The 13,221-nt window shown below is 34.6% G+C and overlaps 1 protein-coding gene across 1 annotated transcript in view; it reads left to right on the top strand.

The window, feature by feature from the left end:
* Nucleotides 1-88: 88 nt before the first annotated feature.
* LOC132724237 (dual oxidase-like) overlaps nucleotides 89-13,221 on the top strand; it is a gene marked incomplete at its 3' end in the record, with an annotated part of 40,967 nt that continues 27,834 nt past the window's right edge. Inside the window, 1 exon segment of the mRNA XM_060709069.1 lies at nucleotides 89-223.

Raw genomic sequence — 13,221 nt, 5'->3', positions numbered from 1 at the left:
GGATTTGGAAGAATAATTTTACCTTTACTGATGATTCAGATAAAGTTATCAAAACGTTTATAATTTATCAGCAGAGAAAGGGGTACGCTGTATCCATAGTAGATTTATACTCGAGCAGTAGTAATGGGATGTAATTAGTAGTTACGCAATTGTTTATGAGATAGGACATTTCTGGCTAAGACAACCAATAGTGTAAATATGTGAATTGTGATATCTGTATTGGGTATGTACGTTTTGTTTTTATTTTGAACACTGTGACAAAGAATAGATATCGTCGTAAATACCGTTAGTTTCCTTTATTTAAACAGTTTTTTTTACAATAACTGACGTTTTTAAATTTTGTCATACTAATGTTACTGGTACGTTGGCAAAGTTTTTCAACCACTAACACGTGGAGCGAGTCAACCAAACACACGTTTAATGTAGTATACCCCTATTATGCTATAAGGAACGGAATTATTTACAACATTGTTGAGTTGAAATCCTTAACGTAAACGACACATACATACAAAATTGAAACTAGATTTGAACATTTTCTACACTAAAATATGATTTTTAAAAAGACTTTTTTCCGGAAATAAGGTAACTATAAATAATTTGAAGTTTCTTCCTTATGGAAAGTGATTTCCTGTTATGACTTCCTAGTTGTAACAAACAAAACATTCAGCCAACAAACCACACAAGATTAATGATTGTTTCTACTGTGGTTAAATAAACATAAGTTGTATCATAGTTTGGGGACTTTTCTGTTGAAAATGTGTCAGAGTTAAATCGTATATGCCTAGGTCACAAATAAAATGGGCGCCGTCCGATTAAACGATTTTTATAAAATCGGCAGTTTTTTTGATGTCGTGGACGCCGGGCGATTTTAAATCTGATACCTTGCGTGGTCACGAATGAAACTGTCGTCGGGCGATTTTTGCCGAGTGGATTTTACAGAAAGAATTGAACGGATCAGGCGGTCGCCGCCCGATGTCCGTACGGCGCCTGTGCGATTTAAAAGTGAATCGGACGGTTGCCGCGCGGGTGCCGGGCGACAATGACTTTACATTTAATGACATACTAGATAAATCAGCCAGTTGTAATTATGCCAGCAAAGAAGTCAGCTGCCAAACCCAAGGGGAAGGCCAAGGAGTTGGTCCGTACGTGTTGTTGACAACGAGTCACCAACGGCCAGTATCGAGGCCGTAAAAGGCGAAAACAATCGGACATTCGCATGGACATTGAAGAAAAAATTCATGTTTACTAGTATTCAAAAGAAATTCACAAATATATTTTTTTAGGCAATTACAACTTCTTCAAGCTGAAATTACAACAAACACAAGCAGCCCGGTCGCCGGATGACAAAACGATGACCGCCCGGTGCCTGTACATGAATCGTCCGGGTACCGGGCGATAATCGTTTGACTACTTAGCTCTATTCAGGCACCGGGCGGGGCCCGGCCTATGTCCGCCCAGACGCCTTTTAAATCGGACGCTGTTTTAGTAGAACAAAAAATCGCCCGATCAAAAAAATCATCGCCCGGTCACCGCCCGGCGACCGAACGATGTCCGCTCGATGATATTTATACTCAGTGACCCCAAAAATTATCGTCCGGCCGCCGTTAGCTTTTAAGTATTACTTAAAACTCGAAGGCGCCCGCCCGATGAGCAAAATTTTCAGCTGCTGCCGTCCGATAGTCACTGCCGCCGGACGGACGCCGGCCGATATTGCGATTTTTTGGAGAAACAGACGCCGCCCGGCGGCATTTTCTTATTTGTGACCTAGGCTATACATAAACTCGTACATGCACAGTGCGTTAACTGGAGTGCAGGTATTAGTTACCCGCACTCCAGAGCATGCCCATTGATTGGCTCATTTTTGCTGGGGTTTACATATTGTGACGGCAGAGAAAGGGAAAGCGACAGAAATATCATATTCAGATGTTCGTTCATTGGTTCCTTTTTGCCGGGGTTTCATATTGTGACAACAGGGAACGTGTTTTTATGTTTGACTATGATACAAAAGAGAAAGAACCTCAACTGATTATAACTCGGGGCTATTTGATTTGTACGAGGGGTGTAGCAAATAGCAAATGTACAAATCAAATAGCCTTGTGTTTCGATGCTCTTTCTATTACTTAATTATTGGTGTCTTGTTACAGGTTCCAAAAGGTTACTCATTTGCCAATTACCTAGACTATCTTCTGCTTCAGTTAGTTATAGTGATTTATTATTTTGTATGGAAGACAAAATACTTCTTTGTTTACATTTAGCTACTTTTTGACAAATACTATGACATTCAGTACTACTTTGTTCAGATGATAATCATCTAACATGCTCTATAACCATAACTTAAAACTTGTAAAACTCATGTTTGCCTGTTTTTGGCTTGATTGTACGTCACACCGACACTGTAGATGTCATATGACGACATTCTGACTGTACTGGTGGATGATGACATCAGGTGCCTCTCCGTGCATTATTTCATAAACGAACGGTTGGCCTGAGTAGAAACACCGACTTCCGTCAGCTAGCTGGATAGCTTCAACAATTCAAAGCATCCAAAGTCCCAGGCGAGTTTCGAACCTACTGTGTTAATGGACAAGTGATTTGAAGTCAACAACCTTAACCACTTGGCCTCGGACGCTGCTTTTGATACCCTAAAGAAAAACAAATATGTCTCAATAAAAATGTCTCAAGAATGTTTAAGTTATTAAAATAATATGTTTCGCGGAATATTATAATTATTCATGTTCAATATTTTCATTTGTTCCGTTTATATAAGTCTGTATAAAATCGACGATAAAGAAAAGTAAATATGTGATGTGATTCCTCAGTGAAAGACAACATTGTTTTTATGATAAAGTAATGGTAATGATTGAATATCCGCATGTCGTGAATACAAAACAACATACGTAATTATGTGTTTGTCACGTTTTATAATATAAATTAGAGCATTGTTATAAAAAATGGCAAAGACAAAAAAATGGTAAAAATAAATAAATAAATAAATGAATAATAGAAACGAAAGAGCTACGGAGAATACACGAGTATTAACTAGTATACTGAAAACAGTGACACCGGCTTCTTAAAGAAAACACTTGTTAATTTTGAATGCTTATAAATGTGAGTTTGTCCTCTGTTATAGATTAAAAAAGAAACAAGGAACATCAAATATGGTTTAATGTGTCTTAAGATATAATTTTGCATTTGTTACTAAGGAGCGCAGTGCTTTCTGAGAAGAAAAGAAAACAAGACATCGATTTCATCCACGCCAGTAAATGTGTGACGTCTGAGCAACCCACATCAGTCCAATGCTAAAGTTAACTCCGTTTTATCGTTTAAATGTTACCATACAATATAAACTGAAACAGTTTTATCATATTTTTTCGATACGTCTGCTGGGGAAACCCCTTTTTGCGTACATGATTAAATTAATGATGTACACATATCACGTATCAAAAATATTTACAACGTACAAGGTTTTCGTTATTTCTTCACAACTGTTCATATCCTAGTGAAAGTGAATTCATGCAATTCATTACTTATAACAACAATATTTCCGCTTTCATTCTTTCATGCAAAATCACTGATATTATCATCTACATAAATAAATTAAAAGCAAATTTTTACAGAAAATCATAAAAGTATTAAAAACATAACTTTGGCATTTTTTTGGTTTTGTTTTTTAAATAGTAGACCTAATAATCAGTAAGATTTAATGTGAATGCGCGATGAAACGACAATTGCAACAAAAAATACCCTCAGTCATTTAAACAGTCATACAACAATGTAAGAGAAGCATATAGAAATAATATATAATTATATATAGTATAATATTAAAAAAAAAGAGATAATAATCACATGACATTGACGATTCATAAAATGAACTGCCCCGATATAATATAAAACATTTTTGTTTTAATATATATATATATATATATATATATATATATATATATATATATATATATATATATATATATATATATATATATATATATAATATAATATGTAAATATCACTTGACGTGTTTATACATGATTAATTCCCGCATACATAGTTAATATTTGTCATGAATACATGTGCAAATATTAAATAAGTCATAGAGAGAGAGCATCGAAACACGAGGCTATCTGATTTGTACGAGGGGGCGTAGCCCCCGAGTATAAATAAGATTGCCGAGTGTTTTGATGTTTTTTTCTCTTTTGTATCATAGTTAAAAATAAAAACATGTTCCTTGTTGTCACAATATGAAACCCCGGGGAAAAAGTAACCAATGAACGGGCAATGAATATGACATTTCTATTGATTTTCCTTTCATAAGTAAACCCATAAAAATAATAAAAGTTTTGCAGACTCTGACACACGGAAGATACATATTTTTACTTTGATGCATAACGTGGGACTGTATATGAAAATATATGAAATGTTCCGTGAAAATTTGTAAATTTTAAGGCCTCCCGTATCCTCACAACACTTGCCGTGTAAGTGAATGCATAGAAGCGAAACAGGTGACAATTCGTTTAGCAGAAAACGATCGCATAAATTGACTGTACAGAAGCTGTTTTGGTTAATCATCGTGTACTATACAATTGTATGTTTAAGTTGATATATTGTTTCATGACAGTGTGTGTATATATATTGTGGCATAATTAATTTCTATGTTAGTCCACCACTGACACTGATTGCGACGATCTGTACGAGATTGTTTAAACTAAAATTGTCAGTTGCTAGCATTGTTATGGCAACTTACTTATTTGCTTCTAAAACATATCATCAAATCTTATTTTTTTCACCTTCGTTTGTTACATTTACACCAAATTTCTTCTTTGCATACATTATTTGTGTGACGCGCTACAGTTTTAATTAGATACCACATTTCAGCAGTGTATGGGCACGTTCCAAATGACTTATGTTGGTATTTTGTAACTGTGTTTCTTGTTGAATTTTCTAAATCATGAAAACTGCATATGTTTTTTTCCATTTGTGTCTAGATTACGACCTTACTTCTTTTCCATTTAAATCTTTAATGATAAAACATGACCTCGCTGTATCTCACTATCTCTTCTATTAAACCGTGTTTCTGTAAGTTCTCTCTTGGTGTGATCATATAGGTGAACGTCGCGTGGCCATGACTTACACTATACCCCCGTTCCTTCTCTATAACCCAAAACCCTTAAACATCATCCAAACATCAGAAGTATTGACAATAATAATTTTATGAAAAAATATTTTTTTTTTATAACTCTAAAAAATTATATTTACTCCACTTTCATTTTGCATAGAAATATCACTAGCATCTCAATTATCAGCGCATATATTCATAAATTTTTCACCGAACTTAACAATCCTGGTGTCAAATCTTAGATAAATAAATACTTTTTAAGGAAACAACACTGACACCTTCGCTGATTATACGTAGCAAGTAATAGTCAAGCCCAAACTGTCAACAAATGAAACTCGGAAGAAGTCATAAAAAATGTTTTTTCATAAAATTTATTTTTGTCAATACTTATGATGTTTGGATAATGTTTAAGGGTTTTGGGTTGTAGAGGGGGAACGGGGCTATATTGTAAGTCATGGCCACGCGACGTTCACCCATAGGTGTGATATTTGTTTAAGTGAAAACAAGTGATGATGGTGAACACAGTGCTGTGTAGATGGTATAAAGATAATCAGCAAGGTGTCACATTACATAAATTTATAGTTTGTTTATGTATCAAGTTAGCTCTGTTATATTTGTAAATTAATGCACCTCGACAGACGGCCACAAATACCATATAATCCATGAACATTATCTTAATCCGGATAGATTTCGTGTTTCTTCATCATAAGCATTTTCCTACATGAATATGTCATTAAATATTCTTATTTTAGCGTATGTTTTTATGTTGACAGGTGCGAAGACATAAACATTAAAAAAAAAAAAAAAACCGTAATTTTACTACAAGAGAAGCACAAACGTATTTTTAGTGGAAAAGGTTACCTATAAATATGCCCTTAAATAATATCTATATTTCTTACATTATTAGCATGTTTGCTTTTAGACCAAATTTAGTTTTAGGACTTAAAATTAAGTTTACAATATCCACCCTTTACATATTATACCGGAAGTTAAATTTTAGTCTGTACATTGGCTCTATAGTCATGTTCAGCTTATTCCATTCTTAACAGTTTATCGGACGTTTGGTCTTCCTTTATTCCGTTCATATTATACTGAGATGTTAAGTTATCACACCCGGATGTTAAGTATACCTGTATCCTTTCAAGATGTTTAGCTAACCTTTGTCATATACAGGTTATAACAGGATGTTTAGTCAACCTTTGTCATATACAGGTTAAACCGGGATGTTTAGCTAACCTTTGTCATATACAGGTTATAACAGGATGATTAGTCAACCTTTGTCATATACAGGTTATTCCAGGATGTTTAGCAAACTTTTGTCATGTACATGTTATACCGGGATGTTTAGCCAACCTTTGTGATATACAGGTTATACCGGGATGTTTAGCCAACCTTTGTGATATACAGGTTATACCGGGATGTTTAGCCAACCTTTGTCATGTACAGGCTATACCGGCTGTTTAGCCAACCTTTGTCATAAACAGGTTATACCGGGATGTTTAGCCAAACTTTGTCATATACAGGTTATACCGGGATGTTTAGCCAACCTTTGTCATAAACAGGTTATACCGGGATGTTTAGCCAACATTTGTCATATACAGGTTATACCGGGATGTTTAGCCAACCTTTGTCATATACAGGCAATTTAAATATTTCATGTAATGGTATAAATATCCAGGCTACCAGCTCAGTTAAATATCTCGGTGCAACTTTGGACCAGAACCTTTCCTGTGAAGAAATTGCACGGTCAGTGGTTACGAAAGCAAATGCCCGGCTGAAATACTTGTATAGGAAAAGTCAATTCTTGGATCTCCACACTAGGAAACTCTTGGTCATGTCCTTTATTCAATGCCATTTTGATTATGTTTGTTCTTTTTGGTACCCAAGTTTGACTCAGTATTGGAAGAAAAGGCTCCAAACAACCCAGAATAAATTGGTTCGTTTTGTTTTGAATAAGGACAGCAGGTCACATGTTGGGCCAGAGCAATTTAAGGTTCTTAACTGGTTACCGGTCTCCAAAAGAGTTGATCAGATAACTCTTTGCCATGTCCATAAAATAAAGTCTGACACAGCCCCAAAATACCTTAAGGAGCATTTTGTACCCCTTAATCAGGTCCATGACCGCTGTACCAGGTCCAGAGTGTCTGCACTTTCATCATCAGATTCCTGTGTAAGCTATTCTTTTAGTGACACAGGACGATTTTCTTTACCAAAGGTAGGCAGCTTTGGTAGAAAATCTTTTGCTTTTAATGGTATTTCACTATGGAACGGCCTTCCTCAAAATCTTAGAAATATTCAATCTTCCCACACCTTCAAGCATGCCATCAAAGCCCATTTAATGGCCAGTTAATTTTAGTTTATTTTTCAATAGTATTTGAATCTTTTAATAGTCTTAATAGAGTCCCAGATTTTACTTATTCTTAAGTTTAAGCACAACACACATATGTTGTGTCCTTTAGTAATTTACCCATTTTTAGCTTGCACCTTTAACGTCTTATAATATTTTTATTAAATTTTTACAGTTTGACTGACAATTTCTGTGATGCACCATTTCATGATTTATTGATGTGATTCAAACTTGAACTAACTGTGATTTTAATGTGATACAAACTTGGACTGTGATATATTGTGATCTCAACTAAATTATTGCAATTTATGCCTTATTAGTAAAAGAATATATTTCAATTTCATACAAATTAACATGACTTTCTGTGTCATGCCTCCAATGTCAGGGACCACAATGGAAATAAGAGGAATCCTTTCCTCTTTTTTGTGTTATCCCTGGTATTGGTGGGCACTACATGGCTCATATATTTATATTTTGTCATATACTAATGTCATGTGATATTTCTAGTCTCTTTAATATTTTGATTATTGTTATATGTATTGTATCATTATGCATCATTATGTCATTGCCATGTCATGTACACTTTTACTGAATAAAATTATTATTATTAGGTTATACCGGGATGTTTAGCCAACCTTTGTCATATACAGGTTATACCGGGATGTTTAGCCAACCTTTGTCATATACAGGTTATACCGGGATGTTTAGCCAAACTTTGTCATATACAGGTTATACCGGGATGTTTATCCAACCTTTGTCATATACAGGTTATACCTGGATAGTTAGCCAACCTTGTCATATACAGGTTATACCGGGATGTTTAGCCAACCTTTGTCATATACAGGTTATACCTGGATAGTTAGCCAACCTTGCCATATACATGTTATACCGGGATGTTTAGCCAACCTTAGTCATATACAGGTTATACTGGGATGTTTAGCCAACATTTGTCATATACAGGTTATACCGGGATGTTAAGCCAACCCTTGTCATATACAGGTTATACCGGGATGTTAAGCCAACCTTTGTCATATACAGGTTATACCGGGATGTTTAGCCAACCCATGTCATAAACAGGTTATACTGGGATGTTTAGCCAACCTTTGTCATATACAGGTTATACCTGGATGTTTATCCAACCTTTGTCATATACATGTTATACCGGGATGTTTATCCAACCTTTGTCATATACATGTTATACCGGGATGTTTAGCCAACCTTTGTCATATACAGGTTATACTGGGATGTTTAGCCAACATTTGTCATATACAGGTTATACCTGGATAGTTAGCCAACCTTGTCATATACAGGTTATACTGGGATGTTTAGCCAACATTTGTCATATACAGGTTATAACGGGATGTTTATCCAACATTTGTCATATACAGGTTATACTGGGATGTTTATCCAACACTTGTCATATACAGGTTATAACGGGATGTTTATCCAACATTTGTCATATACAGGTTATACTGGGATGTTTATCCAACACTTGTCATATACAGGTTATAACGGGATGTTTAGCCGACCTTTGTCATATACAGGTTATACTGGTTATGTTTAGCCAACCTTTGTCATATACAGGTTATACCTGGATAGTTAGCCAACCTTGTCAAGTACAGGTTATACTGGGATGTTTAGCCAACATTTGTCATATACAGGTTATACCTGGATAGTTAGCCAACCTTGTCATATACAGGTTATACTGGGATGTTTAGCCAACATTTGTCATATACAGGTTATACCGGGACATTCTGTATTTAGTGTATAACAAATAAAATATCGATGACAACATTGTGTAATTATTGTATTATAAATAAAACATTGATGACTAAATTTGTATGACAACATTGTGTATTTAGTGTATAACAAGTAAAATATTGATGACTACAATGTGCATTTAGTGTATAACAAATGAAATATTGATGACTACATTGTGCACTTAGCGTATATAAATAAAATATAGATGACTACATTGTGCACTTAGTGTATAACAAATAAAATATTGATGACTACATTGTGCACTTAGCGTATATAAATAAAATATAGATGACTACATTGTGCACTTAGCGTATAGATATAAAATATTGATGACTATGTTGTTTACTTAGTGTATATAAATAAAATATTGATGACCACTTTGTGCACTTAGCGTATAGATATAAAATATTTATGACTACATTTTGTACTTAGTGTATAACAAAAAAAATATTGATGACTACATTGTGCACTTAGTGTATCACAAATAAAATATTTATGACTACATTGTGTACTTAGTGTACAACAAATAAAATAAAGATGACTTCATCGTGTACTTAGTGTACAACCCTAAGGATACAAATAAAATATAGATGACTACATTGTGTACTTAGTGTATAACAAATAAAATATTTATGACTACATTGTGCACTTAGTGTATAACAAATAAAATATTTATGACTACATTGTGTACTTAGTGTATAACAAATAAAATATAGATGACTACATTGTGCGCTTAGTTTATAACAAATAAGATATAGATTACTACATTGTGCACTTAGTTTATTACAAATAAAATATAGATGACTACATTGTGCACTTAGTTTATAACAAATAAAATATAGATGACTACATTTTGTACTTAGTGTATAACAAATAAAACATAGATGACTACATTGTGCACTTAGTGTTTAACAAATAAAATATAGATGACTACATTGTGCACTTAGTGTATCACAAATGAAATATAGATGACTACATTGTGCACTGAGTTTATAACAAATAAAATAGAGATGACTACATTGTGCACTTAGCGTATAGATATAAAATATTGATGACTATGTTGTTTACTTAGTGTATATAAATAAAATATTGATGACTACTTTGTGCACTTAGCGTATAGATATAAAATATTGATGACTATGTTGTTTACTTAGTGTATATAAATAAAATATTGATGACTACTTTGTGCACTTAGCGTATAGATATAAAATATTAATGACTACATTTTGTACTTAGTGTATAACAAATAAAATATTGATGACTAGATTGTGCACTTAGTGTATCACAAATAAAATATTTATGACTACATTGTGTACTTAGTGAATAACAAATAAAATATAGATGACTTCATCGTGTACTAAGTGTATAACAAATAAAATATAGATGACTACATTGTGTACTTAGTGTATAACAAAGTAAATATTTATGACTACATTGTGCACTTAGTGTATAACAAATAAAATAAATATGACTACATTGTGCACTTAGTGTATAACAAATAAAATATAGATGACTACATTGTGCACTTAGTGTATCACAAATAAAATATAGATGACTACATTGTGCACTTAGTGTATAACAAATAAAATATAGATGACTACATTGTGCACTGAGTTTTATAACAAATAAAATAGAGATGACTACATTGTGCACTTAGTGTATAACAAATAAAATATTGATGACTATGTTGTTTACTTAGTGTATATAAATAAAATATAGATGACTACATTGTGCACTTAGCGTATAGATATAAATATTGATGACTACATTTTGTACTTAGTGTATAACAAATAAAATATAGATGACTACATTGTGCACTGAGTTTTATAACAAATAAAATAGAGATGACTACATTATGCACTTAGTGTATAACAAATAAAATATTGATGACTATGTTGTTTACTTAGTGTATATAAATAAAATATAGATGACTACATTGTGCACTTAGCGTGAACAGAAAGTTGACTTTGCCATTCTGACCGAAACCTGGTATTCTGATGAAAAACAATATCAATTTGAGACCTCGGATCTGAACCAAAATGGTTACAAAATCAGTGTTTCAAACCGTCAAAACAGAATTGGCGGTGGTGTTGCCCTTACATGTCGTAGTGGTGTTAACATGCGTAGACTGCTTTCCGGTGCAAAATCAAGCTTTGAGTACGGAGTGTGGCAATTAATCTTCAAAAGCATTACAATTCACTGTGTTGGTATATATAGACCTCCATCTTTGGCAACACCAAATCAATTTGTGACAGAATTCTTTCAGTTCCTAGAAGACATAGTTCCGAAGTATTTAAATCTAATGATTATGGGAGATTTTAACTTACACATTCATGATGACAGTAGCGCTGTTTCAGAGTTCAATAATTCCCTGTTTGCTCTCGGTTTGCTACAACATGTTGACTTTCCAACACATGTGCACGGCCATAGTCTTGATCTAGTGATCACCGAACTCGCAAATGGCGTTGATCTACTCTCATGTGAACCAGGTCCGTTTTTGTCAGACCACTGTGCTGTTAAAGTAGTCACGAGGGTAAAAAAGGAGAACATTGTGAGCAAATCTATTTCTTTCCGGCACTTTAAAGATATGGACAACGAGGGTTTCGCTAACGACCTTAATCAAATGACAATATGTACTGATTCTGTGGAAAATTTTGTTGACCAGTTTGAGACTGAGATCGAGAAACTCCTTAATACACATGCACCTATGAAAGAGAAAATTCAAATATGTAGAGCACCGAAGCCCTGGTTCAGTGAAAGTATTATGTCCCTGAAACGAGTGATGCGTCGATCAGAGAGACTTTGGCGCAAACATCGGCAACCCAAGGACTATGAAATTTATAAGTCCGCACTTCACAAATATCACTATGAACTTAGAAATGTGAAACAATTAACACTTAGTCAGAAGGTAATTGAATCAAAAGGTAACTCTAAAAAGCTTTATCAGTTTGTGAAAGATCTTACCGGAAGCAAGTCAGAAAACCCAATGCCACCCGTGGAAGATGAAAACACCCTTGCGGATAAATTCGCAGACCATTTTATGGACAAGATCAAGAAGATACGCGAGTCTCTGAAAGATTTTGAAAACTATAAACCTTTGGTTAAAAGACGTACCACCGTTTGGATCTTTCGAAAGTCTTTCAGAGGATGAGATTAAAATGCTCATAAGTCAGTTACAAACTAAATCTTGTGAGCTTGACATTCTGCCCACCAAAGTATTGAAATCATTTCTCAATGAACTTTTGCCTATGATTACCCAGCTTGTGAATCTTTCTCTGACGCAAGGTGTTTTTCCAGCTAAATGGAAAAAGGCAATAGTCAGGCCTCTGTTGAAAAATCTGGTCTTGAACTCACATTTGCCAACTATCGACCCGTCAGCAACTTGTCATTCTTGTCCAAATTGATTGAAAAAGCCGCCCTTCATCGACTAAACAAACATGTAAACGGAAACGATCTCCTTCCAACGAATCAGTCGGCCTATCGTCAGTTTCACTCCTGTGAGTCAGCCCTTCTTAGACTCGTAAACGACATTCTTGATGCAATGGAGCATCAAGAGGTCACTGCACTGATAGCTCTAGATTTAAGTGCTGCTTTTGATACTGTTGACCATAACATACTGTTAAATGTTCTCGAAACTCAATATGGCGTCTTTGGATCTGCGCTGGAATGGATAGATTCATATTTGAGGCCGCGTAGCTGTCGAGTGAGTGTTAACTCGAATGTGTCATCAGAACGGGAACTTGACTGTAGTGTCCCCCAGGGAAGCTGTTTGGGCCCTTGGCTCTACTTGACGTACGCAGGAACTATCTTTGACATTGTACCTCCCTCCATTTCCGTGCACGGATTTGCCGACGACCACGTTGCGAATAAACGTTTTAAACCATCACCTACCGCAGAAGCAAGCGCAATTCGGGACCTCCAGGACTGTGCAGTGCATATAAATGAGTGGATGAACAGCAACAAGTTAAAAATGAACAATTCAAAGACAGAGTTTATTCTTTTC

Source organism: Ruditapes philippinarum, unplaced genomic scaffold (genome assembly GCF_026571515.1).
Source record: "Ruditapes philippinarum isolate M1 unplaced genomic scaffold, ASM2657151v2 ctg5871_1_1_1_1, whole genome shotgun sequence".
Taxonomy (NCBI): domain Eukaryota; kingdom Metazoa; phylum Mollusca; class Bivalvia; order Venerida; family Veneridae; genus Ruditapes; species Ruditapes philippinarum.
The sequence above is the reverse complement of the archived record's forward strand: the minus strand, read 5'-3'. Positions and strand labels throughout refer to the sequence as shown.